At 48.8% G+C, this 27,242-nt stretch overlaps 1 protein-coding gene across 2 annotated transcripts in view; it reads right to left on the reverse strand.

The window, feature by feature from the left end:
• The window catches only part of LOC115116144 (XK-related protein 7-like), a 145,838-nt gene that overhangs the window by 67,611 nt on the left and 50,985 nt on the right, over nucleotides 1–27,242 (reverse strand). The gene's annotated exons all lie outside the window — the stretch shown is intronic.

The following is a 27,242-nucleotide window of genomic DNA, read 5'->3' on the forward strand; positions in this document are numbered from 1 at the left end:
GGGACCTTGCCTCTCATCGGGAACTTGCCTCTTATCGGGACCTTTCCTCTCATCGGGACCTTGCCTATCATCGGTACCTTTCCTCTCATCGGGACCTTGCCTCTCATCGGGACCTTGCCTCTCATCGGGACCTTGCCTCTCATCGAGACCTTGCCTCTCATCGAGACCTTGCCTCTCATCGGGACCTTGCCTCTTATCGGGACCTTTCCTCTCATCGGGACCTTTCCTCTCATCGGTACCTTGCCTCTCATCGGGAACTTGCCTCTCACCGGGACCTTGCCTCTCATCGGGACCTTGCCTCTCATCGGGACCTTGCCTCTTATCGGGACCTTTCCTCTCATCGGGACCTTTCCTCTCATCGGGACCTTGCCTCTCATCGGGAACTTGCCTCTCACCGGGACCTTGCCTCTCATCGGGACCTTGCCTCTCATCGGGAACTTGCCTCTCATCGGGAACTTGCCTCTCATCGGGACCTTGCCTCTCATCGGGACCTTGCCTCTCATCGGGACCTTGCCTATCATCGGGACCTTGCCTCTCATCGGGAACTTGCCTCTCATCGGGAACTTGCCTCTCATCGGGACCATGCCTCTCATCTACTAAGTGTTGAAAGCCTTCCACAGGGATGCTGCCACTTCTTGACTCCAATGCTAACCTCCCCGTCGGTCACTCCTAACCTCCCCGTCAGTCACTCCTAACCTCCCCGTCAGTCACTCCTAACCTCCCCGTCAGTCACTCCTAACCTCCCCGTCAGTTCTGAGAGAGGAGAGGAAGGGTTTCTACAGAGGAGATGAGAGGGGAAAGACTAATCTTTGAATATAGGAGAAGAGATGTGTGGACATAGAAAATGCATTTGTGGATTGGGACTGTCAGCTTTTAACATCAGTAGAAAAAAAGCATTGAGAGATCAGTCTTCTAGTTCTCCTGTCCCGTGTGCTGATGTGATTAAACCTTGCCTCTCATCGGGACCTTTCCTCTCATCGGGCCCTTTCCTCTCATCGGTACCTTGCCTCTCATCGGGAACTTGCCTCTCACCGGGACCTTGCCTCTCATCGGGAACTTGCCTCTCACCGGGACCTTGCCTCTCATCGGGACCTTGCCTCTCATCGGGACCTTGCCTCTTATCGGGACCTTGCCTCTCATCGGGAACTTGCCTCTCACCGGGACCTTGCCTCTCATCGGGAACTTGCCTCTCACCGGGACCTTGCCTCTCATCGGGACCTTGCCTCTCATCGGGACCTTGCCTCTCATCGGGAACTTGCCTCTCATCGGGAACTTGCCTCTCATCGGGACCTTGCCTCTCATCGGGACCTTGCCTCTCATCTACTAAGTGTTGAAAGCCTTCCACAGGGATGCTGTCACTTCTTGACTCCAATGCTAACCTCCCCGTCGGTCACTCCTAACCTCCCCGTCAGTCACTCCTAACCTCCCCGTCAGTCACTCCTAACCTCCCCGTCAGTTCTGAGAGAGGAGAGGAAGGGTTTCTACAGAGGAGATGAGAGGGGAAAGACTAATCTTTGAATATAGGAGAAGAGATGTGTGGACATGGAAAATGCATGTGTGGATTGGGACTGTCAGCTTTTAACATCAGTAGAAAAAAAGCATTGAGAGATCAGTCTTCTAGTTCTCCTGTCCCGTGTGCTGCTGTGATTAAACCTTGCCTCTCATCGGGAACTTTCCTCTCATCGGGACCTTGCCTCTCATTCGGGAACTTGCCTCTCATCGGGACCTTGCCTCTCATTCGGGAACTTGCCTCTTATCGGGACCTTGCCTCTCATCGGGACCTTGCCTCTCATCGGGACCTTGCCTCTCATCGGGACCTTGCCTCTCATCGGGAACTTGCCTCTCATCGGGACCTTGCCTCTCATCGGGAACTTGCCTCTTATCGGGACCTTTCCTCTCATCGGGACCTTGCCTCTCATCGGGACCTTGCCTCTCATCGGGACCTTGCCTCTCATCGAGACCTTGCCTATCATCGGTACCTTTCCTCTCATCGGGACCTTTCCTCTCATCGGGACCTTGCCTCTCATTGGGACCTTGCCTCTCATTGGGACCTTGCCTCTCATCGAGACCTTGCCTCTCATCGGGACCTTGCCTCTTATCGGGACCTTTCCTCTCATCGGGACCTTTCCTCTCATCGGTACCTTGCCTCTCATCGGGAACTTGCCTCTCACCGGGACCTTGCCTCTCATCGGGACCTTGCCTCTCATCGGGACCTTGCCTCTCATCGGGACCTTTCCTCTCATCGGGACCTTTCCTCTCATCGGGACCTTGCCTCTCATCGGGAACTTGCCTCTCACCGGGACCTTGCCTCTCATCGGGACCTTGCCTCTCATCGGGAACTTGCCTCTCATCGGGAACTTGCCTCTCATCGGGACCTTGCCTCTCATCGGGACCTTGCCTCTCATCGGGACCTTGCCTATCATCGGGACCTTGCCTCTCATCGGGACCTTTCCTCTCATCGGGACCTTTCCTCTCATCGGGACCTTGCCTCTCATCGGGAACTTGCCTCTCACCGGGACCTTGCCTCTCATCGGGACCTTGCCTCTCATCGGGAACTTGCCTCTCATCGGGAACTTGCCTCTCATCGGGACCTTGCCTCTCATCGGGACCTTGCCTCTCATCGGGACCTTGCCTATCATCGGGACCTTGCCTCTCATCGGGAACTTGCCTCTCATCGGGAACTTGCCTCTCATCGGGACCTTGTCTCTCACCGGGACCTTGCCTCTCATCGGGACCTTGCCTCTTATCGGGACCTTTCCTCTCATCGGGACCTTTCCTCTCATCGGGACCTTGCCTCTCATCGGGAACTTGCCTCTCATCGGGAACTTGCCTCTCATCGGGACCTTGCCTCTCATCGGGACCTTGCCTCTCATCGGGACCTTGCCTATCATCGGGACCTTGCCTCTCATCGGGAACTTGCCTCTCATCGGGACCTTGCCTCTCATCTACTAAGTGTTGAAAGCCTTCCACAGGGATGCTGTCACTTCTTGACTCCAATGCTAACCTCCCCGTCAGTCACTCCTAACCTCCCCGTCGGTCACTCCTAACCTCCCCGTCAGTCACTCCTAACCTCCCCGTCAGTCACTCCTAACCTCCCCGTCGGTGACTCCTAACCTCCCCGTCGGTCACTCCTAACCTCCCCGTCGGTCACTCCTAACCTCCCCGTCAGTCACTCCTAACCTCCCCGTCGGTCACTCCTAACCTCCCCGTCAGTCACTCCTAACCTCACCGTCAGTCACTCCTAACCTCCCCGTCGGTCACTCCTAACCTCCCCGTCGGTCACTCCTAACCTCCCCGTAAGTCACTCCTAACCTCCCCGATAGTCACTCCTAACCTCCCCATCGGTGACTCCTAACCTCCCAGTCGGTCACTCCTAACCTCCCCGTTAGTCACTCCTAACAACATCATTACTGGTTACAGAGCTAGCCTGTAAACAGTGTGTGTGTTGGGATGGGGGGGATGTGTTTGTGTGTGTGTGTGTATCATTCTGTTTTTTATGACAAGGCCCGTAAGCATGTGTGTGTGTGTGTGCGACTGTGTGCGACTGTGCATGACACACACACACACACACACACACACACACACACACACACACACACACACACACACACACACACACACACACACACACACACACACACACCACAGACAGTCATAAATATCCCAGCATACATTACAGTGATTAATTATATGTTTCTCGATGCAGTGTGAGGTTTATACGTGCTGTGTCAGATACATACTGTACTTGTATAAAGCACACGGAAAGACACCACGTAGAAATACTGAAGAGGTGCATATGTTCCTATGTTCTGCTTTCAAATGGCCTTGACTGCCCTGGCAATGACAGGAAGGGAAAAATGGGTTTTTATAGAGGAGAGAGGAAGGGTTTCTACAGAGGAGAGAGGAGAGGAGAGAGGAGAAGAGAGAGGAGAGAGGAAAGAGGAGAGAGGAAAGAGGAGAGAGGAGAGAGGAGAGAGGAAAGAGGAGAGAGGAGAGAGGAGAGGAAGGGTTTCTGCAGAGGAGAGAGGAGAGGAGAGAGGAGAGAGGAGAGAGGAGAGAGGAGGAGAGAGGAGAGAGGAGAGAGGAGAGAGGAGAGGAAAGGTTTCTACAGAGGAGAGAGGAGAGGAAGGGTTTCTACAGAGGAGAGAGGAGAGGAAGGGTTTCCACAGAGAGGAGAGAGGAGAGGAAGGGTTTCTACAGAGAGGAGAGAGGAGAGAGGAGAGGAAGGGTTTCTACAGAGGAGAGAGGAGAGAGGAGAGAGGAGAGGAAAGGTTTCTACAGAGGAGATAGGAGAGAGGAAGGGTTTCTACTGAGGAGAGAGGAGAGGAAGGGTTTCTACTGAGGAGAGAGGAGAGGAAGGGTTTCTACAGAGGAGAGAGGAGAGGAAGGGTTTCTACAGAGGAGAGAGGAAAGGAAGGGTTTCTACAGAGGAGATAGGAGAGAGGAAGGGTTTCTACTGAGGAGAGTGGAGAGAGGAGTGAGGAGAGGAAGGGTTTCTACAGAGGAGAGAGGAGAGGAAGGGTTTCTACAGAGGAGATAGGACAGAGGAAGGGTTTCTACTGAGGAGAGTGGAGAGAGGAGTGAGGAGAGAGGAGAGGAGAGAGGAGAGAGGAGAGAGGAGAGAGGAGAGAGGAGAGGAAGGGTTTCTACAGAGGAGAGGAGAGAGGAGAGAGGAGAGGAAGGGTTTCCACAGAGGAGAGAGGAGAGGAAGGGTTTCTACAGAGGAGAGAGGAGAGGAAGGGTTTCTACAGAGGAGAGAGGAGAGGAAGGGTTTCTACAGAGGAGAGAGGAGAGAGGAAAGAGGAGAGAGGAAAGAGCGAGAGAGGAGAGAGGAAAGAGGAGAGGAGAGGAAGGGTTTCCACAGAGGAGAGAGGAGGGGAAGGGTTTCCACAGAGGAGAGAGGAGAGGAAGTGTTTCTACAGAGGAGAGAGGAGAGAGGAAAGAGGAGAGGAAGGGTTTCCACAGAGGAGAGAGGAGAGGAAGGGTTTCCACAGAGGAGAGAGGAGGGGAAGGGTTTCCACAGAGGAGAGAGGAGAGGAAGGGTTTCCACAGAGGAGAGAGGAGGGGAAGGGTTTCTACAGAGGAGAGAGGAGAGGAAGGGTTTCCACAGAGGAGAGAGGAGAGAGGAGAGAGGAGAGGAAGGGTTTCCACAGAGGAGAGAGGAGAGGAAGTGTTTCTACAGAGGAGAGAGGAGAGAGGAAAGAGGAGAGAGGAAAGAGTAGAGAGGAGAGAGGAAAGAGGAGAGGAGAGAGGAGAGGAAGGGTTTCTACAGAGGAGAGACGAGAGGAAGGGTTTCTACAGAGGAGAGAGGAAAGAAATGGTTTCTACAGAGGAGAGAGGAGAGAGGAGAGAGGAAAGAGGAGTGGAGAGAGGAAAAAGGAGAGGAGAGAGGAAAGAGGAGAGAGGAAAGAGGAGAGGAGAGGAAAGCGGAGAGGAGAGGAAAGAGGAGAGAGGAGAGAGGAGAGGAAAGAGGAGAGAGGAGAGAGGGGAGAGGCGAGAGGAAGGGTTTCCACAGAGGAGAGAGGAGAGGAAGGGTTTCTACAGAGGAGAGAGGAGAGGAAGGGTTTCTGCAGAGGAGAGAGGAGAGGAAGGGTTTCCACAGAGGAGAGAGGAGAGGAAGGGTTTCTACAGAGGAGAGAGGAGAGGAAGGGTTTCTACAGAGGAGAGAGGAGTTGAGAGAGGAAAGAGGAGAGAGGAGAGAGGAGTTGAGAGAGGAGAGAGGAGAGAGTAGAGAGGAGAGAGGAGAGGAAGGGTTTCTGCAGAGGAGAGAGGAGTTGAGAGAGGAGAGAGGAGTTGAGAGAGGAGAGATGAGAGAGTAGAGAGGAGAGAGGAGAGGAAGGGTTTCTGCAGAGGAGAGAGGAAAGGTCCATAGGGGCCTAGAAAAAAAGCATATCAACTCAAATAGCACTGCTTACATCACCATGTCTCTGCCACTAACTCTCTCTGTACTCTACCCTCTGTCTCTGTCTGTCTCTCTTAATGTCTGCCTGGGCCTCAGCACCTTTTCACATTGTAACACCTCCTGAAATGTAATGTAGTCATATCACACCAGAAAGGTAAGCTGTCTGAACTTAACACTGTGTGGGTCTGAGAAGGGAGAGGAGGCATAGGGAGAGAGAGAAAGAAGAGAGAGAGAGAGAGAGAGAGAGAGAAACACACAGAGAGAGAGAAAGAAGAGAGAGAGAGAGAGAGAAACACACAGAGAGAGAGAAAGAAGAGAGAGAGAAACACACAGAGAGAGAGAAACACACAGAGAGTGAGAAAGAAGAGAGAGAGAGAGAGAGAGAGAGAGAGAGAGAGAGAGAGAGAGAGAGAGAGAGAGAGAAAGGAGGATGGAGGGAAGGAGTGAGAAGGCAGAAACAGGAGGCAGGTTTTAAATCACCAGGGAATGAGGCACATCAATGGAACCCATTAGCCCACCAGGGCCCTACTAGAGAGAGAGAGACACACACACACACACACACACACACACACACACACACACACACACACACACACACACACACACACACACACACACACACACACACACACACACACACACACACACACACACACACACACACACACACACTTCTTCTCCTTCTCTCTCCTCCTTTCTCTTTCTCCTCTCTCTTAATCTCTAGTCCTTTCTCATCCTCTCTTTTCTCTCTTCCTTCTTCTTCTAGTTCTGATGAAGAAACGTGACTTTTAGCCAACAAACGGAGTGTCTGTTAAGAATCTGGCACAGTGTGTTCACCATCTGACTCTGCCTGATCCTGAGTCAGACCAAATGTTTACTGACGGTTGTACTTCAGATACAGAGTAAGTGACAGACAGGCTATCAGTGTGTTAGACACAGGAACAGTCATCTCCAACCAGTTTCTAATACTGACCAGAGATCTGTGTTTTATCAAAGTAAAAAAAAAATATATATATATGTCACTCCCTGATCTGTTTCACCTGTCCTTGTGATTGTCTCCACTCCATTGTCACTGATTTCCCCCAGTGTATTTATCCCTGTGTTTCCTGTCTCTCTGTACCAGTGTATTTATCCCTGTGTTTCCTGTCTCTCTGTACCAGTGTATTTATCCCTGTGTTTCCTGTCTCTCTGTACCAGTGTATTTATCCCTGTGGTTCCTGTCTCTCTGTACCAGTGTATTTATCCCTGTGTTTCCTGTCTCTCTGTACCAGTGTATTTATCCCTGTGTTTCCTGTCTCTCTGTACCAGTGTATTTATCCCTGTGGTTACTGTCTCTCTGTACCAGTGTATATATCCCTGTGTTTCCTGTCTCTCTGTACCAGTGTATTTATCCCTGTGTTTCCTGTCTCTCTGTACCAGTGTATTTCTCCCTGTGTTTCCTGTCTCTCTGTACCAGTGTATTTATCCCTGTGGTTCCTGTCTCTCTGTACCAGTGTATTTATCCCTGTGTTTCCTGTCTCTCTGTACCAGTGTATTTATCCCTGTGTTTCCTGTCTCTCTGTACCAGTGTATTTATCCCTGTGGTTCCTGTCTCTCTGTACCAGTGTATATATCCCTGTGTTTCCTGTCTCTCTGTACCAGTGTATTTATCCCTGTGTTTCCTGTCTCTCTGTACCAGTGTATTTATCCCTGTGGTTCCTGTCTCTCTGTACCAGTGTATTTATCCCTGTGTTTCCTGTCTCTCTGTGCCAGTGTATTTATCCCTGTGTTTCCTGTCTCTCTGTACCAGTGTATATATCCCTGTGGTTCCTGTCTCTCTGTGCCAGTGTATATATCCCTGTGTTTCCTGTCTCTCTGTACCAGTGTATTTATCCCTGTGGTTCCTGTCTCTCTGTACCAGTGTATTTATCCCTGTGTTTCCTGTCTCTCTGTACCAGTGTATTTATCCCTGTGTTTCCTGTCTCTCTGTGCCAGTTCGTCTTGTATGTTTCAAGTCAACCAGCGTGTTTTTCCCGTGCTCCTGCTTTTGCTATTCTCTCTTCTGCTAGTCCTCCCGGTTTTAACCCTTTCCTGGCTGGACTTTGTACCCGCCTGCCTGACCAGTCTGCCTGCCCTGACCTATGATAGCAATAGCATAATATATTAAATATGACATATACAATTTTTTTTTTTAACAGTTTCACTTATTATTTTTTAATTACCTTAATCATTATGACACACCGCTCACTACTGTCATTGGTTACACTAATTGCACTGTTTGTCTACATACAGGGGGGCAAAAAAAGTATTTAGTCAGCCACCAATTGTGCAAAAAAGTGTGTGAAAACCTTGTGAAGACTTACAGAAAACGTTTGACCTCTGTCATTGCCAACAAAGTATTGAGATAAACTTTTGTTATTGACCAAATACTTATTTTCCACCATAATTTGCAAATAAATTCATTAAACATCCTACAATGTGATTTTCTGAATTTTTTTTTCTCATTTTGTCTGTCATAGTTGAAGTGTACCTATGATGAAAATTACAGGCCTCTCTCATCTTTTTAAGTGGGAGAACTTGCACCATTGGTGGCTGACTAAATACTTTTTTGCCCCACTGTAACCTGGTTCAAGCAGTCATGACATCATCCTGAAGAAGACACGGTGATGCCGAAACCCAATAAATTGCTGGGAGTTTATACATTATACATTATACAAAATACAAAATACAAAATACATTATACATTATACATTATATATATGGAGTGTGCGACTTTCTTTATTTTGATAGTATAGTTTATTCGAGGTTAGTCAGCACCTCAACACAAAATATTTTCCGGGCGCCAGCTCATGTTATTTTATCGTAGGATATATCTTCGGTGACATTAAAATACATCGTTTAAATATCACAAGCATTTTCACGAGTTTCCGTAGGAAATGTAAAAACAGTCAAGTGTTCAACACATGACATTCGCCTTAGTTACAACTGTGAAAGAGAAAAGGGTTTGTGTTGGAACGCGACAACTGTGAAAGAGGAAAGGGTTTGTGTTGGAACGCGACAACTGTGAAAGAGGAAAGGGTTTGTGTTGTAACGCGACAACTGTGAAAGAGGAAAGGGTTTGTGTTGGAACGCGACAACTGTGAAAGAGGAAAGGGTTTGTGTTGTAACGCGACAACTGTGAAAGAGGAAAGGGTTTGTGTTGGAACGCGACAACTGTGAAAGAGGAAAGGGTTTGTGTTGACAACTGTGAAAGAGGAAAGGGTTTGTGTTGTAACGCGACAACTGTGAAAGAGGAAAGGGTTTGTGTTGGAACGCGACAACTGTGAAAGAGGAAAGGGTTTGTGTTGGAACGCGACAACTGTGAAAGAGGAAAGGGTTTGTGTTGGAACGCGACAACTGTGAAAGAGGAAAGGGTTTGTGTGAAAGAGGAAAGGGTTTGTGTTGGAACGCGACAACTGTGAAAGAGGAAAGGGTTTGTGTTGGAACGCGACAACTGTGAAAGAGGAAAGGGTTTGTGTTGGAACGCGACAACTGTGAAAGAGGAAAGGGTTTGTGTTGTAACGCGACAACTGTGAAAGAGGAAAGGGTTTGTGTTGGAACGCGACAACTGTGAAAGAGGAAAAGGGTTTGTGTTGTAACGCGACAACTGTGAAAGAGGAAAGGGTTTGTGTTGGAACGCGACAACTGTGAAAGAGGAAAGGGTTTGTGTTGGAACGGGGTAACAGCTTCCTTCTATAACGACACTAAACAAAACGCACCGACCACAAAGACCCGCCAGTAGCCTAAACATCATTATAAGCGTCAAGTGTGCTTTAATAAATAGAGAAAATCAGCACAAAAGCAAGAATGTCTTTTATAATGAATATAAGTGTCGATATGACAGCGGGCAGTAATGGTCAATTATTGTCAGTGCTTGATGTTCTGTACAAACTTCTTCCATTTGTTGGATTCCCATGGCGAACGTGTCTGTTTCCAGGAGCGCCTCCTCATTTCTTTGTCATCAAAACGGAGGTAATTATGCGTCACTCACTTCCCCTCGTTCAACTCACCCATTCTGCCCCATCACACTACTTCAGCTATTTCATCTGTTGTTATATACTGTATGTCAAATCCGTTTTAGTATAGTTTAGGTTCATTTTAATAGTACATTCATATGTCAGGAGAGGAAGCAGGCCCTACTGTTGGAGAAGGAGAGGAAAAAGGCCCTACTGTTGGGGAAGGAGAGGAAGCAGGCCTTACTGTTGGAGAAGGAGAGGAAGCAGGCCCAGCTGTTGGGGAAGCAGGCCCTACTGTTGGAGAAGGAGAGGAAGCAGGCCTTACTGTTGGAGAAGGAGAGGAAGCAGGCCTTACTGTTGGAGAAGGAGAGGAAGCAGGCCTTACTGTTGGAGAAGGAGAGGAAGTAGGCCTTACTGTTGGAGAAGGAGAGGAAGCAGGCCCTACTGTTGGGGAAGCAGGCCCTACTGTTGGAGAAGTAGAGGAAGCAGGCCTTACTGTTGGAGAAGGAGAGGAAGCAGGCCCTACTGTTGGGGAAGCAGGCCCTACTGTTGGAGAAGGAGAGGACGCAGGCCTTACTGTTGGAGAAGGAGAGGAAAAAGGCCCTACTGTTGGGGAAGGAGAGGAAGCAGGCCTTACTGTTGGAGAAGGAGAGGAAGCAGGCCTTACTGTTGGAGAAGGAGAGGAAGCAGGCCCTACTGTTGGGGAAGCAGGCCCTACTGTTGGAGAAGGAGATGAAGCAGGCCTTACTGTTGGAGAAGGAGAGGAAGCAGGCCCTACTGTTGGAGAAGCAGGCCCTACTGTTGGAGAAGGAGAGGAAGCAGGCCTTACTGTTGGGGAAGCAGGTCCTACTGTTGGAGAAGGAGAGGAAGCAGGCCTTACTGTTGGAGAAGGAGAGGAAAAAGGCCCTACTGTTGGGGAAGGAGAGGAAGCAGGCCTTACTGTTGGAGAAGGAGAGGAAGCAGGCCTTACTGTTGGAGAAGGAGAGGAAGCAGGCCCTACTGTTGGGGAAGCAGGCCCTACTGTTGGAGAAGGAGAGGAAGCAGGCCTTACTGTTGGAGAAGGAGAGGAAGCAGGCCCTACTGTTGGGGAAGCAGGCCCTACTGTTAGAGAAGGAGAGGAAGCAGGCCTTACTCTTGGAGAAGGAGAGGAAAAAGGCCCTACTGTTGGGGAAGGAGAGGAAGCAGGCCTTACTGTTGGAGAAGGAGAGGAAGCAGGCCTTACTGTTGGAGAAGGAGAGGAAGCAGGCCCTACTGTTGGGGAAGCAGGCCCAACTGTTGGAGAAGGAGAGGAAGCAGAACTTACTGTTGGAGAAGGAGAGGAAGCAGGCCTTACTGTTGGAGAAGGAGAGGAAGCAGGTCCTACTGTTGGGGAAGCAGGCCTTACTGTTGGGGAAGCAGGCCTTGCTGTTGGAGAAGGAGTGGAGCAGGCCCTACTGTTGCGTGAAGGAGAGGAAGCAGGCCCTACTGTTGGGGAAGCAGGCCCAACTGTTGGAGAAGGAGGGGAGCAGGACCTACTGTTGGAGAAGGAGCGGAGCAGGCCCTACTGTTGGAGAAGGATGGGAGCAAGCCCTACTGTTGGAGAAGGATGGGAGCAGGCCCTACTGTTGGCGAAGGATGGGAGCAGGCCCTACTATTGGGTGAAGGAGCGGAGCAGGCCCCACTGTCGCAGAAGGAGCGGAGCATGCCCAACTGTTGGGAGAATGTCGGGAGCAGGCCCTACTGTTGGAGAAGGAGCGGAGCAGGCCCTACTGTAGGGAGAAGGACGGGAGCAGGCCCCACTGTTGGAGAAGGAGCGGAGCAGGCCCTACTGTAGGGAGAAGGACGGGAGCAGGCCCCACTGTTGGAAAATGAGGGGAGCAGGCCCTACTGTAGGGAGAAGGATGGGAGCAGGCCCTACTGTTGGAGAATGAGGGGAGCAGGCCCTACTGTTGGAGAAGGATGGGAGCATGCCCTACTGTTGGAGAATGAGGGGAGCAGGCCCTACTGTTGGAGAATTGAGGGGAGCAGGCCCTACTGTTGGAGAATTGAGGGGAGCAGGCCCTACTGTTGGAGAATGAGAGGAGCAGGCCCTACTGTTGGAGAATGAGAGGAGCAGGCCCTACTGTTGGAGAATTGAGGGGAGCAGGCCCTACTGTTGGAGAATTGAGGGGAGCAGGCCCTACTGTTGGAAAATGAGGGGAGCAGGCCCTACTGTTGTAGAATGAGAGGAGCAGGCCCTACTGTTGGAGAATGAGAGGAGCAGGCCCTACTGTTGGAGAATGAGGGGAGCAGGCCCTACTGTTTTAAATACGGTTCTGTTTGTGATTCTAGCAATGACATTGTGTTTTATTATATTTTACTTATTTAGGAAAAGTCAAGGATGGAAGGGGGGCATGACTTAAACAGTGGCATTAATTTATTCATGAACAGTCCAAATGACTGCTTTGTATTTGTAGTTATTATGGATCCCCATTAGCAGCCAAAACAGAAGCTAATGTGTGTGCGTGTGTGTGTGTGTGTGTGTTTGTGTGTGTGTGTGTGCATGTGTCTGTGCCAATGTTTGTGTTGCTTCACAGTCCCCGCTGTTCCATAAGGTGTTTTTTTAAATCTAATTTTACTACTTGAATAGGTTCCTTGATGTGGAATAGAGTTCCATGTAGTCATGGCTCTATGTAGTACTGTGGAATAGAGTTCCATGTTGTCATGGCTCTATGTAGTACTGTGGAATAGAGTTCCATGTTGTCATGGCTCTATGTAGTACTGTGGAATAGAGTTCCATGTAGTCATGGCTCTATGTAGTACTGTGGAATAGAGTTCCATGTAGTCATGGCTCTATGTAGTACTGTGGAATAGAGTTCCATGTAGTCATGGCTCTATGTAGTACTGTGGAATAGAGTTCTATGTAGTCATGGCTCTATGTAGTACTGTGGAATAGAGTTCCATGTTGTCATGGCTCTATGTAGTACTGTGGAATAGAGTTCCATGTAGTCATGGCTCTATGTAGTACTGTGGAATAGAGTTCCATGTTGTCATGGCTCTATGTAGTACTGTGGAATAGAGTTCCATGTTGTCATGGCTCTATGTAGTACTGTGGAATAGAGTTCCATGTAGTCATGGCTCTATGTAGTACTGTGGAATAGAGTTCCATGTAGTCATGGCTCTATGTAGTACTGTGGAATAGAGTTCCATGTAATCATGGCTCTATGTAGTACTGTGGAATAGAGTTCCATGTAGTCATGGCTCTATGTAGTACTGTGGAATAGAGTTCCATGTAGTCATGGCTCTATGTAGTACTGTGGAATAGAGTTCCATGTAATCATGGCTCTATGTAGTACTGTGGAATAGAGTTCCATGTAGTCATGGCTCTATGTAGTACTGTGGAATAGAGTTCCATGTAGTCATGGCTCTATGTAGTACTGTGGAATAGAGTTCCATGTAGTCATGGCTCTATGTAGTACTGTTGAATAGAGTTCCATGTAATCATGGCTCTATGTAGTACTGTTGAATAGAGTTCCATGTAATCATGGCTCTATGTAGTACTGTTGAATAGAGTTCCATGTAGTCATGGCTCTATGTAGTACTGTTGAATAGAGTTCCATGTAGTCATGGCTATGTGTAGTACTGTGGAATAGAGTTCCATGTAGTCATGGCTCTGTGTAGTACTGTGGAATAGACTTCCATGTAGTCATGGCTCTATGTAGTACTGTGGAATAGAGTTCCATGTAGTCATGGCTCTATGTAGTACTGTTGAATAGAGTTCCATGTAGTCATGGCTCTATGTAGTACTGTGGAATAGAGTTCCATGTAGTCATGGCTCTATGTAGTACTGTGGAATAGAGTTAAATGTAGTCATGTCTCTATGTAGTACTGTGGAATAGAGTTCCATGTAGTCATGGCTCTATGTAGTACTGTGGAATAGAGTTCCATGTAGTCATGGCTCTATGTAGTACTGTGGAATAGAGTTCTATGTAGTCATGGCTCTATGTAGTACTGTGGAATAGAGTTCCATGTTGTCATGGCTCTATGTAGTACTGTGGAATAGAGTTCCATGTAGTCATGGCTCTATGTAGTACTGTGGAATAGAGTTCCATGTTGTCATGGCTCTATGTAGTACTGTGGAATAGAGTTCCATGTTGTCATGGCTCTATGTAGTACTGTGGAATAGAGTTCCATGTAGTCATGGCTCTATGTAGTACTGTGGAATAGAGTTCCATGTAGTCATGGCTCTATGTAGTACTGTGGAATAGAGTTCCATGTAATCATGGCTCTATGTAGTACTGTGGAATAGAGTTCCATGTAGTCATGGCTCTATGTAGTACTGTGGAATAGAGTTCCATGTAGTCATGGCTCTATGTAGTACTGTGGAATAGAGTTCCATGTAATCATGGCTCTATGTAGTACTGTGGAATAGAGTTCCATGTAGTCATGGCTCTATGTAGTACTGTGGAATAGAGTTCCATGTAGTCATGGCTCTATGTAGTACTGTGGAATAGAGTTCCATGTAGTCATGGCTCTATGTAGTACTGTTGAATAGAGTTCCATGTAATCATGGCTCTATGTAGTACTGTTGAATAGAGTTCCATGTAATCATGGCTCTATGTAGTACTGTTGAATAGAGTTCCATGTAGTCATGGCTCTATGTAGTACTGTTGAATAGAGTTCCATGTAGTCATGGCTATGTGTAGTACTGTGGAATAGAGTTCCATGTAGTCATGGCTCTGTGTAGTACTGTGGAATAGACTTCCATGTAGTCATGGCTCTATGTAGTACTGTGGAATAGAGTTCCATGTAGTCATGGCTCTATGTAGTACTGTTGAATAGAGTTCCATGTAGTCATGGCTCTATGTAGTACTGTGGAATAGAGTTCCATGTAGTCATGGCTCTATGTAGTACTGTGGAATAGAGTTCCATGTTGTCATTGCTCTATGTAGTACTGTGGAATAGAGTTCCATGTTGTCATGGCTCTATGTAGTACTGTGGAATAGAGTTCCATGTAGTCATGGCTCTATGTAGTACTGTGGAATAGAGTTCCATGTAGTCATGGCTCTATGTAGTACTGTGGAATAGAGTTCCATGTTGTCATGGCTCTATGTAGTACTGTGGAATAGAGTTCCATGTAGTCATGGCTCTATGTAGTACTGTTGAATAGAGTTCCATGTTTTCCTGGCTCTATGTAGTACTGTGGAATAGAGTTCCATGTAATCATGGCTCTATGTAGTACTGTGGAATAGAGTTCCATGTAGTCATGGCTCTATGTAGTACTGTGGAATAGAGTTCCATGTAATCATGGCTCTATGTAGTACTGTGGAATAGAGTTCCATGTAGTCATGGCTCTATGTAGTACTGTGGAATAGAGTTCCATGTAGTCATGGCTCTATGTAGTACTGTGGAATAGAGTTCCATGTAGTCATGGCTCTATGTAGTACTGTGGAATAGAGTTCCATGTAGTCATGGTTCTATGTAGTACTGTGGAATAGAGTTCCATGTAGTCATGGCTCTATGTAGTACTGTGGAATAGAGTTCCATGTAGTCATGGCTCTATGTAGTACTGTGGAATAGAGTTCCATGTAGTCATGGCTCTATGTAGTACTGTTGAATAGAGTTCCATGTAATCATGGCTCTATGTAGTACTGTTGAATAGAGTTCAAGGTAATCATGGCTCTATGTAGTACTGTTGAATAGAGTTCCATGTAGTCATGGCTCTATGTAGTACTGTTGAATAGAGTTCCATGTAGTCATGGCTCTATGTAGTACTGTTGAATAGAGTTCCATGTAGTCATGGCTCTATGTAGTACTGTTGAATAGAGTTCCATGTAGTCATGGCTCTATGTAGTACTGTTGAATAGAGTTCCATGTAGTCATGGCTCTGTGTAGTACTGTGGAATAGAGTTCCATGTAGTCATGGCTCTGTGTAGTACTGTGGAATAGACTTCCATGTAGTCATGGCTCTATGTAGTACTGTGGAATAGAGTTCCATGTAGTCATGGCTCTATGTAGTACTGTTGAATAGAGTTCCATGTAGTCATGGCTCTATGTAGTACTGTTGAATAGAGTTCCATGTAGTCATGGCTCTATGTAGTACTGTTGAATAGAGTTCCATGTTGTCATGGCTCTATGTAGTACTGTGGAATAGAGTTCCATGTAGTCATGGCTCTATGTAGTACTGTTGAATAGAGTTCCATGTTGTCATGGCTCTATGTAGTACTGTGGAATAGAGTTCCATGTAGTTATGGCTCTATGTAGTACTGTTGAATAGAGTTCCATGTAGTCATGGCTCTATGTAGTACTGTGGAATAGAGTTCCATGTAGTCATGGCTCTATGTAGTACTGTTGAATAGAGTTCCATGTTGTCATGGCTCTATGTAGTACTGTGGAATAGAGTTCCATGTAATCATGGCTCTATGTAGTACTGTGGAATAGAGTTCCATGTAGTCATGGCTCTATGTAGTACTGTGGAATAGAGTTCCATGTAGTCATGGCTCTATGTAGTACTGTGGAATAGAGTTCCATGTTGTCATGGCTCTATGTAGTACTGTGTGCCTCCCATAGTCAGTTCTGGACTTGGGGACTGTGAAGAGAGACCTCTTGTGACATGTCTTGTGGGGTATGCATGGGTGTCCAAGCTGTGTGCCAGTAGTTTAGACAGTTCGGTGCATTCAACATGCCAATACCTCTCACAAATAAAAGTAGTGATGAAGTCAATCTCTCCTTTTTCAGCCAGGAGAGATTGACATGCATATTATTAATATAATATATATTATTAACAGCTCCGCACCCCTCTCAGCTACTTGCCCGAGCCTCCCCAGCTTCTCCTTCACCCAAATCCAGATGTTCTGAAAGAGCTGCACAACCTGGACCCGTACAAATCAGCTGGGCTAGACAATCTGGATCGTCTCTTTCTAAAATGATTACCAGTCTGTTCAACCCCTCTCTCGTTTTGTCCGAGATCCCAAAAGATTGGAAAGCTCTTCAAAGGGGGTGACACTCTAGACCCAAACTGTTACAGACCTACAGTATATCCATCCTGCCCTGCCTCTAGACCCAAACTGTTACAGACCTACAGTATATCCATCCTGCCCTGCCCTGCCTCTAGACCCAAACTGTTACAGACCTACAGTATATCCATCCTGCCCTGCCTCTAGACCCAAACTGTTACAGACCTACAGTATATCCATCCTGCCCTGCCCTGCCTCTAGACCCAAACTGTTACAGACCTACAGTATATCCATCCTGCCCTGCCTCTAGACCCAAACTGTTACAGACCTACAGTATATCCATCCTGCCCTGCCTCTAGACCCAAACTGTTACAGACCTACAGTATATCCATCCTGCCCTGCCTCTAGACCCAAACTGTTACAGACCTACAGTATATCCATCCTGCCCTGCCTCTAGACCCAAACTGTTACAGACCTACAGTACATCCATCCTGCCCTGCCTCTAGACCCAAACTGTTACAGACCTACAGTATATCCATCCTGCCCTGCCCTGCCTCTAGACCCAAACTGTTACAGACCTACAGTATATCCATCCTGCCCTGCCCTGCCTCTAGACCCAAACTGTTACAGACCTACAGTATATCCATCCTGCCCTGCCCTGCCTCTAGACCCAAACTGTTACAGACCTACAGTATATCCATCCTGCCCTGCCTCTAGACCCAAACTGTTACAGACCTACAGTATATCCATCCTGTCCTGCCCTGCCTCTAGACCCAAACTGTTACAGACCTACAGTATATCCATCCTGCCCTGCCTCTAGACCCAAACTGTTACAGACCTACAGTATATCCATCCTGCCCTGCCCTGCCTCTAGACCCAAACTGTTACAGACCTACAGTATATCCATCCTGCCCTGCCTCTAGACCCAAACTGTTACAGACCTACAGTATATCCATCCTGCCCTGCCTCTAGACCCAAACTGTTACAGACCTACAGTATATCCATCCTGCCCTGCCTCTAGACCCAAACTGTTACAGACCTACAGTATATCCATCCTGCCCTGCCTCTAGACCCAAACTGTTACAGACCTACAGTATATCCATCCTGCCCTGCCCTGCCTCTAGACCCAAACTGTTACAGACCTACAGTATATCCATCCTGCCCTGCCCTGCCTCTAGACCCAAACTGTTACAGACCTACAGTATATCCATCCTGCCCTGCCTCTAGACCCAAACTGTTACAGACCTACAGTATATCCATCCTGCCCTGCCCTGCCTCTAGACCCAAACTGTTACAGACCTACAGTATATCCATCCTGCCCTGCCTCTAGACCCAAACGTTTACAGACCTACAGTATATCCATCCTGCCCTGCCCTGCCCTGCCTCTAGACCCAAACTGTTACAGACCTACAGTATATCCATCCTGCCCTGCCTCTAGACCCAAACTGTTACAGACCTACAGTATATCCATCCTGCCCTGCCCTGCCTCTAGACCCAAACTGTTACAGACCTACAGTATATCCATCCTGCCCTGCCCTGCCCTGCCTCTAGACCCAAACTGTTACAGACCTACAGTATATCCATCCTGTCCTGCCTCTAGACCCAAACTGTTACAGACCTACAGTATATCCATCCTGCCCTGCCTCTAGACCCAAACTGTTACAGACCTACAGTATATCCATCCTGCCCTGCCTCTAGACCCAAACTGTTACAGACCTACAGTATATCCATCCTGCCCTGCCTCTAGACCCAAACTGTTACAGACCTACAGTATATCCATCCTGCCCTGCCTCTAGACCCAAACTGTTACAGACCAACAGTATATCCATCCTGCCCTGCCTCTAGACCCAAACTGTTACAGACCTACAGTATATCCATCCTGCCCTGCCCTGCCTCTAGACCCAAACTGTTACAGACCTACAGTATATCCATCCTGCCCTGACCTGCCTCTAGACCCAAACTGTTACAGACCTACAGTACATCCATCCTGCCCTGCCCTGCCTCTAGACCCAAACTGTTACAGACCAACAGTATATCCATCCTGCCCTGCCCTGCCTCTAGACCCAAACTGTTACAGACCTACAGTATATCCATCCTGCCCTGCCCTGCCTCTAGACCCAAACTGTTACAGACCTACAGTATATCCATCCTGCCCTGCCTCTAGACCCAAACTGTTACAGACCTACAGTATATCCATCCTGACCTGCCTCTAGACCCAAACTGTTACAGACCTACAGTATATCCATCCTGCCCTGCCCTGCCTCTAGACCCAAACTGTTACAGACCATACAGTATATCCATCCTGCCCTGCCATGCCCTGCCTCTAGACCCAAACTGTTACAGACCTACAGGATATCCATCCTGCCCTGCCCTGCCCTGCCTCTAGACCCAAACTGTTACAGACCTACAGGATATCCATCCTGCCCTGCCCTGCCTCTAGACCCAAACTGTTACAGACCAACAGTATATCCATCCTGCCCTGACCTGCCTCTACACCCAAACTGTTACAGACCAACAGTATATCCATCCTGCCCTGCCTCTAGACCCAAACTGTTACAGACCTACAGTATATCCATCCTGCCCTGCCTCTAGACCCAAACTGTTACAGACCTACAGTATATCCATCCTGCCCTGCCTCTAGACCCAAACTGTTACAGACCAACAGTATATCCATCCTGCCTGCCCTGCCTCTAGAACCAAACTGTTACAGACCTACAGTATATCCATCCTGCCCTGCCTCTAGACCCAAACTGTTACAGACCTACAGTATATCCATCCTGCCCTGCCCTGCCTCTAGACCCAAACTGTTACAGACCTACAGTATATCCATCCTGCCCTGCCCTGCCTCTAGACCCAAACTGTTACAGAAGTACAGTACATCCATCCTGCCTGCCCTGCCTCTAGACCCAAACTGTTACAGACCTACAGTATATCCATCCTGCCCTGCCCGGCCTCTAGACCCAAACTGTTACAGACCTACAGTATATCCATCCTGCCCTGCCTCTAGACCTAAACTGTTACAGACCTACAGTATACCCATCCTGCCCTGCCTCTAGACCCAAACTGTTACAGACCTACAGTATATCCATCCTGCCCTGCCTCTAGACCCAAACTGTTACAGACCTACAGTATATCCATCCTGTCCTGCCTCTAGACCCAAACTGTTACAGACCTACAGTATATCCATCCTGCCCTGCCTCTAGACCCAAACTGTTACAGACCTACAGTATATCCATCCTGCCCTGCCTCTAGACCCAAAATGTTACAGACCTACAGTATATCCATCCTGCCCTGACCTGCCTCTAGACCCAAACTGTTACAGACCTACAGTATATCCATCCTGCCCTGCCTCTAGACCCAAACTGTTACAGACCTACAGTATATCCATCCTGCCCTGCCCTGCCCTGCCCTGCCCTGCCCTGCCCTGACCTGCCTCTAGACCCAAACTGTTACAGACCTACAGTATATCCATCCTGCCCTGCCTCTAGACCCAAACTGTTACAGACCTACAGTATATCCATCCTGCCCTGACCTGCCTCTAGACCCAAACTGTTACAGACCTACAGTACATCCATCCTGCCCTGCCCTGCCTCTAGACCCAAACTGTTACAGACCTACAGTATATCCATCCTGCCCTGCCTCTAGACCCAAACTGTTACAGACCTACAGTATATCCATCCTGCCCTGCCCTGCCTCTAGACCCAAACTGTTACAGACCTACAGTATATCCATCCTGCCCTGCCTCTAGACCCAAACGTTTACAGACCTACAGTATATCCATCCTGCCCTGCCCTGCCCTGCCTCTAGACCCAAACTGTTACAGACCTACAGTATATCCATCCTGCCCTGCCTCTAGACCCAAACTGTTACAGACCTACAGTATATCCATCCTGTCCTGCCTCTAGACCCAAACTGTTACAGACCTACAGTATATCCATCCTGCCCTGCCTCTAGACCCAAACTGTTACAGACCTACAGTATATCCATCCTGCCCTGCCTCTAGACCCAAACTGTTACAGACCTACAGTATATCCATCCTGCCCTGCCCTGCCTCTAGACCCAAACTGTTACAGACCTACAGTATATCCATCCTGCCCTGCCTCTAAACCCAAACTGTTACAGACCAACAGTATATCCATCCTGCCCTGCCTCTAGACCCAAACTGTTACAGACCTACAGTATATCCATCCTGCCCTGCCTCTAGACCCAAACTGTTACAGACCAACAGTATATCCATCCTGCCTGCCCTGCCTCTAGAACCAAACTGTTACAGACCTACAGTATATCCATCCTGCCCTGCCTCTAGACCCAAACTGTTACAGACCTACAGTATATCCATCCTGCCCTGCCCTGCCCTGCCCTGCCCTGCCCTGCCCTGCCCTGACCTGCCTCTAGACCCAAACTGTTACAGACCTACAGTATATCCATCCTGCCCTGCCTCTAGACCCAAACTGTTACAGACCTACAGTATATCCATCCTGCCCTGACCTGCCTCTAGACCCAAACTGTTACAGACCTACAGTATATCCATCCTGCCCTGCCTCTAGACCCAAACTGTTACAGACCTACAGTATATCCATCCTGCCCTGCCTCTAGACCCAAACTGTTACAGACCTACAGTATATCCATCCTGCCCTGCCTCTAGACCCAAACTGTTACAGACCAACAGTATATCCATCCTGCCTGCCCTGCCTCTAGAACCAAACTGTTACAGACCTACAGTATATCCATCCTGCCCTGCCTCTAGACCCAAACTGTTACAGACCTACAGTATATCCATCCTGCCCTGCCCTGCCCTGCCTCTAGACCCAAACTGTTACAGACCTACAGGATATCCATCCTGCCCTGCCCTGCCTCTAGACCCAAACTGTTACAGACCAACAGTATATCCATCCTGCCCTGACCTGCCTCTAGACCCAAACTGTTACAGACCAACAGTATATCCATCCTGCCCTGCCTCTAGACCCAAACTGTTACAGACCTACAGTATATCCATCCTGCCCTGCCTATAGACCCAAACTGTTACAGACCTACAGTATATCCATCCTGCCCTGCCTCTAGACCCAAACTGTTACAGACCAACAGTATATCCATCCTGCCTGCCCTGCCTCTAGAACCAAACTGTTGCAGACCTACAGTATATCCATCCTGCCCTGCCTCTAGACCCAAACTGTTACAGACCTACAGTATATCCATCCTGCCCTGCCCTGCCTCTAGACCCAAACTGTTACAGACCTACAGTATATCCATCCTGCCCTGCCCTGCCTCTAGACCCAAACTGTTACAGACCTACAGTACATCCATCCTGCCCTGCCCTGCCTCTAGACCCAAACTGTTACAGACCAACAGTATATCCATCCTGCCTGCCCTGCCTCTAGACCCAAACTGTTACAGACCTACAGTATATCCATCCTGCCCTGCCCTGCCTCTAGACCCAAACTGTTACAGATCTACAGTATATCCATCCTGCCCTGCCTCTAGACCTAAACTGTTACAGACCTACAGTATATCCATCCTGCCCTGCCTCTAGACCCAAACTGTTACAGACCTACAGTATATCCATCCTGCCCTGCCTCTAGACCCAAACTGTTACAGACCTACAGTATATCCATCCTGTCCTGCCTCTAGACCCAAACTGTTACAGACCTACAGTATATCCATCCTGCCCTGCCTCTAGACCCAAACTGTTACAGACCTACAGTATATCCATCCTGCCCTGCCTCTAGACCCAAAATGTTACAGACCTACAGTATATCCATCCTGCCCTGACCTGCCTCTAGACCCAAACTGTTACAGACCTACAGTATATCCATCCTGCCCTGCCTCTAGACCCAAACTGTTACAGACCTACAGTATATCCATCCTGCCCTGCCCCTGCCCTGCCCTGCCCTGCCCTGCCCTGCCCTGCCCTGCCCTGCCCTGCCCTGACCTGCCTCTAGACCCAAACTGTTACAGACCTACAGTATATCCATCCTGCCCTGCCTCTAGACCCAAACTGTTACAGACCTACAGTATATCCATCCTGCCCTGACCTGCCTCTAGACCCAAACTGTTACAGACCTACAGTACATCCATCCTGCCCTGCCCTGCCTCTAGACCCAAACTGTTACAGACCTACAGTATATCCATCCTGCCCTGCCTCTAGACCCAAACTGTTACAGACCTACAGTATATCCATCCTGCCCTGCCCTGCCTCTAGACCCAAACTGTTACAGACCTACAGTATATCCATCCTGCCCTGCCTCTAGACCCAAACGTTTACAGACCTACAGTATATCCATCCTGCCCTGCCCTGCCCTGCCTCTAGACCCAAACTGTTACAGACCTACAGTATATCCATCCTGTCCTGCCTCTAGACCCAAACTGTTACAGACCTACAATATATCCATCCTGTCCTGCCTCTAGACCCAAACTGTTACAGACCTACAGTATATCCATCCTGCCCTGCCTCTAGACCCAAACTGTTACAGACCTACAGTATATCCATCCTGCCCTGCCTCTAGACCCAAACTGTTACAGACCTACAGTATATCCATCCTGCCCTGCCCTGCCTCTAGACCCAAACTGTTACAGACCTACAGTATATCCATCCTGCCCTGCCTCTAGACCCAAACTGTTACAGACCAACAGTATATCCATCCTGCCCTGCCTCTAGACCCAAACTGTTACAGACCTACAGTATATCCATCCTGCCCTGCCCTGCCTCTAGACCCAAACTGTTACAGACCTACAGTATATCCATCCTGCCCTGACCTGCCTCTAGACCCAAACTGTTACAGACTTACAGTATATCCATCCTGCCCTGCCTCTAGACCCAAACTGTTACAGACCTACAGTATATCCATCCTGTCCTGCCTCTAGACCCAAACTGTTACAGACCTACAGTATATCCATCCTGCCCTGCCTCTAGACCCAAACTGTTACAGACCTACAGTATATCCATCCTGCCCTGCCTCTAGACCCAAACTGTTACAGACCTACAGTATATCCATCCTGCCCTGCCCTGCCTCTAGACCCAAACTGTTACAGACCTACAGTACATCCATCCTGCCCTGCCCTGCCTCTAGACCCAAACTGTTACAGACCAACAGTATATCCATCCTGCCCTGCCCTGCCTCTAGACCCAAACTGTTACAGACCTACAGTATATCCATCCTGCCCTGCCCTGCCTCTAGACCCAAACTGTTACAGACCTACAGTATATCCATCCTGCCCTGCCTCTAGACCCAAACTGTTACAGACCTACAGTATATCCATCCTGACCTGCCTCTAGACCCAAACTGTTACAGACCTACAGTATATCCATCCTGCCCTGCCCTGCCTCTAGACCCAAACTGTTACAGACCATACAGTATATCCATCCTGCCCTGCCCTGCCCTGCCTCTAGACCCAAACTGTTACAGACCTACAGGATATCCATCCTGCCCTGCCCTGCCCTGCCTCTAGACCCAAACTGTTACAGACCTACAGGATATCCATCCTGCCCTGCCCTGCCTCTAGACCCAAACTGTTACAGACCAACAGTATATCCATCCTGCCCTGACCTGCCTCTAGACCCAAACTGTTACAGACCAACAGTATATCCATCCTGCCCTGCCTCTAGACCCAAACTGTTACAGACCTACAGTATATCCATCCTGCCCTGCCTCTAGACCCAAACTGTTACAGACCTACAGTATATCCATCCTGCCCTGCCTCTAGACCCAAACTGTTACAGACCAACAGTATATCCATCCTGCCTGCCCTGCCTCTAGAACCAAACTGTTACAGACCTACAGTATATCCATCCTGCCCTGCCTCTAGACCCAAACTGTTACAGACCTACAGTATATCCATCCTGCCCTGCCCTGCCTCTAGACCCAAACTGTTACAGACCTACAGTATATCCATCCTGCCCTGCCCTGCCTCTAGACCCAAACTGTTACAGACCTACAGTACATCCATCCTGCCCTGCCCTGCCTCTAGACCCAAACTGTTACAGACCAACAGTATATCCATCCTGCCTGCCCTGCCTCTAGACCCAAACTGTTACAGACCTACAGTATATCCATCCTGCCCTGCCCTGCCTCTAGACCCAAACTGTTACAGACCTACAGTATATCCATCCTGCCCTGCCTCTAGACCTAAACTGTTACAGACCTACAGTATATCCATCCTGCCCTGCCTCTAGACCCAAACTGTTACAGACCTACAGTATATCCATCCTGCCCTGCCTCTAGACCCAAACTGTTACAGACCTACAGTATATCCATCCTGTCCTGCCTCTAGACCCAAACTGTTACAGACCTACAGTATATCCATCCTGCCCTGCCTCTAGACCCAAACTGTTACAGACCTACAGTATATCCATCCTGCCCTGCCTCTAGACCCAAAATGTTACAGACCTACAGTATATCCATCCTGCCCTGACCTGCCTCTAGACCCAAACTGTTACAGACCTACAGTATATCCATCCTGCCCTGCCTCTAGACCCAAACTGTTACAGACCTACAGTATATCCATCCTGCCCTGCCCTGCCCTGCCCTGCCCTGCCCTGCCCTGCCCTGACCTGCCTCTAGACCCAAACTGTTACAGACCTACAGTATATCCATCCTGCCCTGCCTCTAGACCCAAACTGTTACAGACCTACAGTATATCCATCCTGCCCTGACCTGCCTCTAGACCCAAACTGTTACAGACCTACAGTACATCCATCCTGCCCTGCCCTGCCTCTAGACCCAAACTGTTACAGACCAACAGTATATCCATCCTGCCCTGCCTCTAGACCCAAACTGTTACAGACCTACAGTATATCCATCCTGTCCTGCCCTGCCTCTAGACCCAAACTGTTACAGACCTACAGTATATCCATCCTGCCCTGCCTCTAGACCCAAACTGTTACAGACCTACAGTATATCCATCCTGCCCTGCCTCTAGACCCAAACTGTTACAGACCTACAGTATATCCATCCTGTCCTGCCCTTCCTCTAGACCCAAACTGTTACAGACCTACAGTATATCCATCCTGCCCTGCCCTGCCTCTAGACCCAAACTGTTACAGACCTACAGTATATCCATCCTGCCCTGCCTCTAGACCCAAACTGTTATAGACCTACAGTATATCCATCCTGCCTGCCCTGCCTCTAGACCCAAACTGTTACAGACCTACAGTATATCCATCCTGCCCTGCCTCTAGACCCAAACTGTTACAGACCTACAGTATATCCATCCTGCCCTGCCTCTAGACCCAAACTGTTACAGACCTACAGTATATCCATCCTGCCCTGCCCTGCCTCTAGACCCAAACTGTTACAGACCTACAGTATATCCATCCTGCCCTGCCTCTAGACCCAAACTGTTACAGACCTACAGTATATCCATCCTGTCCTGCCTCTAGACCCAAACGTTTACAGACCTACAGTATATCCATCCTGCCCTGCCCTGCCCTGCCTCTAGACCCAAACTGTTACAGACCTACAGTATATCCATCCTGCCCTGCCTCTAGACCCAAACTGTTACAGACCTACAGTATATCCATCCTGTCCTGCCTCTAGACCCAAACTGTTACAGACCTACAGTATATCCATCCTGCCCTGCCTCTAGACCCAAACTGTTACAGACCTACAGTATATCCATCCTGCCCTGCCTCTAGACCCAAACTGTTACAGACCTACAGTATATCCATCCTGCCCTGCCCTGCCTCTAGACCCAAACTGTTACAGACCTACAGTATATCCATCCTGCCCTGCCTCTAGACCCAAACTGTTACAGACCAACAGTATATCCATCCTGCCCTGCCTCTAGACCCAAACTGTTACAGACCTACAGTATATCCATCCTGCCCTGCCCTGCCTCTAGACCCAAACTGTTACAGACCTACAGTATATCCATCCTGCCCTGACCTGCCTCTAGACCCAAACTGTTACAGACCTACAGTACATCCATCCTGCCCTGCCCTGCCTCTAGACCCAAACTGTTACAGACCAACAGTATATCCATCCTGCCCTGCCCTGCCTCTAGACCCAAACTGTTACAGACCTACAGTATATCCATCCTGCCCTGCCCTGCCTCTAGACCCAAACTGTTACAGACCTACAGTATATCCATCCTGCCCTGCCTCTAGACCCAAACTGTTACAGACCTACAGTATATCCATCCTGACCTGCCTCTAGACCCAAACTGTTACAGACCTACAGTATATCCATCCTGCCCTGCCCTGCCTCTAGACCCAAACTGTTACAGACCATACAGTATATCCATCCTGCCCTGCCCTGCCTCTAGACCCAAACTGTTACAGACCTACAGGATATCCATCCTGCCCTGCCCTGCCCTGCCTCTAGACCCAAACTGTTACAGACCTACAGGATATCCATCCTGCCCTGCCCTGCCTCTAGACCCAAACTGTTACAGACCAACAGTATATCCATCCTGCCCTGACCTGCCTCTAGACCCAAACTGTTACAGACCAACAGT

The sequence above is a fragment of the Oncorhynchus nerka genome, linkage group LG7, assembly GCF_034236695.1.
Source record: "Oncorhynchus nerka isolate Pitt River linkage group LG7, Oner_Uvic_2.0, whole genome shotgun sequence".
NCBI lineage: Eukaryota > Metazoa > Chordata > Actinopteri > Salmoniformes > Salmonidae > Oncorhynchus > Oncorhynchus nerka.